The sequence below is a fragment of the Grus americana genome, chromosome 2 (assembly GCF_028858705.1).
Source record: "Grus americana isolate bGruAme1 chromosome 2, bGruAme1.mat, whole genome shotgun sequence".
NCBI classification, from domain to species: Eukaryota; Metazoa; Chordata; class Aves; order Gruiformes; family Gruidae; genus Grus; species Grus americana.
Window position 1 is genome coordinate 141,457,811 of NC_072853.1, and position 6,986 is coordinate 141,464,796.

Below are 6,986 nucleotides of genomic sequence, written 5' to 3' on the forward strand. Positions count from 1 at the left end.
GGCTCCTGTTGGGGCACAGCAGTCACAGGGCATTCGGCGGATGTGAAGGTCAGCCCATGTCTGGGATATTCAATGGTTATAGCAAATTAAGATTCCCAGACCTCTGCTTACATCTGTCTCATTTTTCCTGCTGCACCTGGAGATTGTTTCTTGGTTTTACTTGGATCACAACTTATGTCAGGACTCTACAGCCATAGTATGGCTCTACTAACTCTACTACTCAGCCGTAGTATGACTCTACTAAGTATGGCTTGTAAAACCATACTTAGTTGGAGAGCTGTCCCTCACTTTGTGACAGCAATGAGTTAATTGCCGTGTCTCCATTGCTGCAGCATCTTTTGCATTAAAAATAAATTTGAAGCAATGAGGCTGGCAGCAGCCATGTTGTCAGTGGGGTACAATGAAGTAGAGCAGAGAGCATGGTAGGAGAAAGGCTGGAGATGCTAGGCCACAGCTCTTCACAGCTCTTCAGGTATTTTCAGAATAATTTTTCTGGCTTTTATTTCTGGGATCCTTAAAAAAGTCACGGGACCCTGCCTTTTCCTTGCCTGGGGCTTCTGCTTCTCAGCCTCTGGCGGCTGTGCTGCTCCTCCTGTTCCATGGCATGTCAAGCAACGTGTGTTATATCGCAATTACCCCAAGGGTGGCAGTCTCTCGGGAGAGCTGACAGCACAGTTCAGATCAGCAGAGACTTTGAGTTACTTTCGGGTAGTTTTAAAGATCATTCAGTAATTCCCTTACATATTCTACAGCTTCTGATCAAGATTTTTCCTCTTGCAGTTTTCTAAGTCAAGAGCATAAATCACTCCGTTTCCTCTCACAAACAAGAGCAAGAAGACTCTGCACTTCAGAGACGCAATGGCAAGCTATGAATTTAGAGCACCAAACTTTAGGAGTCCAAAGGAAAGGTATCTGGTCTTTTTTTTCAGATTCAGAGAGATTGGAGCCACTTCCAATGATTTTGAGCTAGTTTTAGGCATGGTCTCCTTGGTTGCTCCTTGGTCTCCTCCGTCCACTTCTTCCCTTCCCTCACTGGCAGTCACACCTTTCTGCCTACATCCTGATAGCGACTCAGAGCCAGTGAATCTTGTCAGACATTTTCTCTCGCTAGAAATACTCCACCACAGACTGCGAAGCCTCCTGAGTCCCTAAAATGTCAATGGATTGGTCCTTCTCAGTTCTTGACAAGGAGATTCAATCAAACATTGGAGCAGGTTTCCCAGGGAGTCTGTGCACTCTCCATCCCAGGGGGGTTCAAGGTCTGGCTGAATAAAGCTCTGAGCAACCTCATCTGATCTCAGAGCTGACTCTGCTGTGAGCTGGAGGTTGGATCGAGACCTCCTGAGATCTCTCCCAGCCTGAATCCTATATCCTGTGATCCCATATGGTGAGTCAGGTCAGTATGGTATGGGCTACCTAAAGTTGCAAAAAGTTAAAGGAGGTTCTTTACTGAAACCTAAGGAGGGAACCCTGAGGAGAAAAACAACAAAAAAAAATCCATCCCTCTCCCCATCAGAGGTAAGTGATAAGCGTGTTGGCACAGAGTCTCTTTCTCTCCATGCTGGATTAGTCAGCTGATCCATAGCCTGGCTGTATGGTTTGAGCACAAAGCACTGGCACGTGGTTTAGGAAAACCCTCCTCTGGCTGTAAATGATATCTCACAGTGTGGCACCGCAGAAGAGCCGGAGCCCTTCTAGGGTTTATCACACCACTGATAGCTGCTGGCACCCATGTCCAAGCACCTTCTGGCACAGCCACACTTCGGGCACCCGAGGTGCCTGCATGAGCAGGTGTAGGCTGATAGCAAGGAGTGAGAAACTCCTGTTTCTGCATCTGGTGGGTCAGGATAAGGCCCTGCGTAGCTGTGTTTGTGTCCTACCAGAGGCTGGTGGGGCAGGGAAAGGGGAATCTGACCCTCAATATTGGCTGTGGGGCTGCTCACCATTATCAGCAACTACTCAGAGGATATAATTGTGTCAGTAATTTGACAGCATCAAATAGTTACCCTGAGCAGCATGTACCAAGGATGATGGAGGTCTAAACACTGAGAGGCTTCAGATCCGAATATGGGATATGACACTGAAATTGGTGATTTTTTGCAGCTTATTGTGATTTCTTGCTCCTGTATTGCAACTGCCACATAGCTGCTACAATTGCTAGCAGAAATAGCAATTTCCAGACTTGTGGGAAACCCCCTGATACTAAAGGATAATTCTCATTGATTCCATCAGGACGTGATTAGATATGTAAACAAATACAGTGTTGCCAATTTTTATATATTTTTTGCAGCTGTGGAAATATTCATTCTACTTACAGCTCCTACTGCTCTTGCTATTTCATAACTTTAACTTTTTGTTTGAATTAAGAGTACATTTCGAGCCCTTATGGCTGGAGAGAAAAGCTTGAGGTCCAATAACTTGTGCAAAGACCCTGGCAAAGGATATGTGTGATAACCTATGGGTTATCTCCATCTTGCTTCTAATTTTGGCCAAGATGAACTCAGTACTTCCTAAGCTATGTTATCACCTACAGGACTCTCCGACCATTGAATATGGCTGTGAAACCAGTTTTTCTGTTGATGGTGCTGCTATCCCAAGAGCTGTTTGTTACCAGACTGCATCACTGAATGTTATCCTCCAACTGCGCTGACAAAGAAAGGTCTTGGGCACTCCTTAAGTGCCTCTCCAGCAAAGTCAGCTACCTTAGATAAAGGGCTGAGAGTGCTGATCTACGCTTACCCAGTCAGCTTTGCTGGTTGAACTCAGCATAACTCAAGAGTCCATTCCACCCACACACGGTAGGATGGGCACAGCAGGCCCGAAAGAGGACCTCGGTGTGTCACCATTGCACCCGTTGTTTAGGCTGAATGGAAGTCCCAGGTGAAGCTCTCCACACTCTCTTCACAGCAGGGAGGTGATATCTGTATTTTCCCCTCTCAGATGGTGTAGCAACTTATTCTGGAGAATTTCCTTTCTTGCGCTCAGGAGACCTTTTTATCTCCCTTGCTTAGCTCTCCATTATAATTTTGCTGTGGAAGAAGGTGGCGATTTCTGCGTCAGGGCTGTTGGGCACAGAGCAGGACCCAGATGACAAGTACAATAGAACGAAGGTGGCAGATAAAGACCTTTGCAAAGCCTTAAAAACCAGTTGATATTCTCCTTCCACAAAATGCAGGTGTTTCCTCAGTCCATACATGTTGATTGCTTGTGGTCACTGATACCTGGTTGGCCAACGAGCTGCCCGACAGATCGCGTGGGCTCGCAGCGACAGCACTTAACACGTGTTTCGCGTGGGTAACCCGTGGCAGTTAAATCACCTGGTTAGCATCCCTTTCGCTCACCCCCTGCCACGAAAAAAACCACTGCAAAGAAAGGAGAGGTGGGGAGAGGGAAGGGGAGCTCTTGCAGGAGTTTTCACCTGGATACAGTTGCTATAGGAACCACTTACGGAGCATCTCGGTGCCTCCACTATACAAGGAAATTTGCTCGCTCTGAATAGCTGGCGAAGTGGTTTACCCGCAAGCGTAGATATTCGGCCCCTGCTCACCCCCGGCGGGACGGGAGCTCCTCGCCAGCGCAGCGGGGACCACCGGCACCTGCAGCAGGGCAAGGGGCTCCCGCGCCTGACGGGGCAGGACGTGGAAAGAGCGATGAGCTCTCTGCATCTGCAAACAGCAGCGGCAGCGGTCAGAGGGCTGCTGACGTAAACGGCCAGCGGTGAAGGGCCTGTGGTGGAGAGGGAGCATGAGAAGAAGCCAAGAGATAGTGGGAGAAATCAGGACTTTTATCGCAAAGGGAGCAGGAATAGAGAAGGTGTATGTAAGCTCTGGAAGAAATGGAGTAGTGGAAAAGATGAGAAAAGAAATCAAAGATGCAGGGGAGGTGGGTGGCATTAAAGGTGGAAACCTTGGAGAGGAAAGCAGCATTACTGGAAAGTGCCTGGCTTGGTGTTTGTAATGAGCGCTGGGATCCTTGGATGAAAGGCCTAAGTAGAAAGAGCAATACTGTGTGTTTTAATATAATTTTGATAGCTTTTGCAATAGCTATTAATTTCAGTCCTTGAAACCTCATCTCGATGGAAGCTGCGGCGGTGGCTCTGTGTCATTATCCCGCTGCCAGGTGTACATTTACACTTGATGGTGTGAGACAAGTGTGGAGATTGCAGCTACTGGAGCGGGGGCTTATCATTAGGGGCAACTCTTGACCCTTGGTTTGTGGGGAACAGTTCATTGGTAACCAAGAATAGACCGCAGACAACAAGTTAATGACCTTTTCCTACCAGTTCAACAAGAAAAGTAACTGCAAAATTGACATTGCTGGAAGAGCCTGTGTCAGAGGAGAATGGTACTAATCACAGCAAGGCAGTGAGGAAGGACCACGAGGCAGGGAAAAGATTAAACCGAGTTACACAAAGGACACCCAAGTTCAGCAAAGCACTTAAGTAGCTACCTAATTTTAAACCAGAACTAGTGCAAAGTATGAGCCAATTTGAAACGATCAAAGGAGGAACAATCTAAGGATGGCTCAACAGAGCAGCATCACTTAGCAGGAGCTCAAACAAGAGGAAGAAAAGCAGAGGGAAACTTTAAAATTGCTCTGAGTAGACAACACGTAGGCGAGCAGAGGTCAGGTGAAGAAGTGTAATGTGGCAGAGGAGGAAGGTGGCAGCAATAGGAGTAAATTATAAGCTATTATGATAAATGACAAACGGATTATGGTAAATCTTCTCGATGGCCTATTCGTAGGCTGCAAATCAACGAGGGTTGGAACCTATTTACCATATGATGCGTTTTAACTTCACGAATTAATGGTATAACCTTAAACAACTTCCGCTAAATGCACCACTTCACAAAATTACAGAATTTATGTAAGGAAACCCAGATTTCACATGTCAACTGATATAAATACAATATTGATATAATTGTATTTTTCCAAAGATATGCATTAAAAATAGGAACTTTAAAAACTCACCTAAATTGAGCAAAATAGAAGTATATAGACTATCATGTGCTGTTTGTGCACTGCTAACAGAACTTGGATTTAAAGTGTTTTTCTTATAGTCAGCTCTTCAAAGGTTTGCCACCATGGAGCTCCTGACCTCAACAATTACATGTTTCTGGATAGGTATTTGTGCATAGTTTCTTTCAAAAATATCCTGTCACTACTGCCAATGTTTTTTGCCTAATCCCACAAAAGAAACAAAGCAGAGCGTTTGGTAAAAGCCAGGAGCCAGTCATACGCTAGCAGCTGACATGCACAGGACTACTTCAAGTGGTGGTGTGTTTTAAAAATGCTGGCAGTGGTAGTCTGCTCCCAGCCATCCTCTATACAGGCAACGAGTTTCCAAAAAGTGCTGCTTGTGGTCAGTGGATTCCTTGGTTTGGGCTCAGATTTCTCAGAAATCTGGGACAACCATTTCTCCCTTGACCTTGGTGGGCCATGCACACATCTAACGATCAGGCCTTGCAATTGATCTCCTGAAAATCAAGGAGAGAGCAACAGATTTTAAGTACCTGTAACACACAAAGGGCAGGAGTCAAACAACAAAACATAATCGGATTATGGGCTTGTGTAGCAGGAGGATGCGATACAAGTAGTGGAAAAGAAAAATGGGGAAAGACATTTATGTTGCCAATCTTCAAGCTAAAGAAAAAGGCTGAGCTCTGGATAAGGGTGAAAAAGACTGATTGAAGAGTTTTACTACTTTGTCTCAAGGCAAAGAGAAAGGTTGTCATATGAGAGAATTCCAGCCAAAGCACCAAGCTTATCCTAAATCTCACTGGCACGAAAAGTGCTCTTCCACTGGGACAGCAGAGGTGGAAGTAGGAAGAGATGGTGAAGACAGCACAAGTATTTCAGCATGGAACACTCCTGAGGGCCAGGAGGGTGGGATTTGGGAGCTGGAGGAGATGTTAGCGGCAAGAGGGGTGCTGCTGCCCCTGGGCATGGACCGAAGGGACCAGCAGCTCTCCCCAGGCAGGAAAGCTGCTCCTCTGCCAGGCAGGGATTGCCTTCCGCAGCCTTCTGGGAAGAACTCCTCTGCTCTGCTAATTAACTGTTGACCTGGATTCTCTTCCAAGAGATCTGTTCTTTCTTTATTTTTATCATCCTCTCTTCTGGTTATTCTGGATGTGTTTTATAGCCGTACAAATCAAAGTATCATAAAGCCCCTGGGACCTGGCGATGGCAGGGAGCTCTGCAGACTGACTGCACGTTGTATAGAGTAAGCATTTCCACGTTTTCTAGTTCAATACTCTCCCTTATTAACAAAATTGAAAGTTTTCTTTTTCTGTGTTATTATGAGATGGAGAAAACAGACTTTCCCACTGTAATTTCTCTCATGCAGTCATTCTTCTATTACCTACTTTTCTTGTGGCTCCTCTTTTTGTCTCTTACTGAAAACTGACCCCATTTTTTCATTCTCTCCTCAGAGGAGAGTTTTGCCAGCCCGGCTCAGCAGGCGTCTCTCGGCCGGAAGGATCCCCCGCTCCTTCGAGATGGGAGGAACAGAGCTCTGCCCATCCTTGCAGACAGGGCTCTACTGCTTTTTACAAAGGCTGCAGCAGCCTCCGTACGACCGAGCCTGCTGTTCCTTACACAGCAAAGCGGTTATTTGCTTTTGGGCTGTAGGTGCACACTAGGCTGAAGTCTTACCCGAGCTGTCGGTAACGGTGCCCGTCTCCCTTTCTCCAGTTGCTAGATTCGGTAAAAACGCTGTAGGATGTAAGAGCCACTATTTTCATCTTCCTCCCACCCCAGTGTGTGTTATTTTCCTTCTCTGTTATAAATCAATACTATTTATTAATAGCATTGCAATCCCACTGGCTTCCCCATGCATAACAATTAATATTATTACCAGGGTTGAACAGCATAATAGTATCCAACGTGTTTGCTGCACAGGATTTTTATCCTCAAATGTGAATTCCTGGCTCCACTGAAATCCTAATAGATTTCAATAGATTTTCAGGGATTTGTCCTGAGTAATA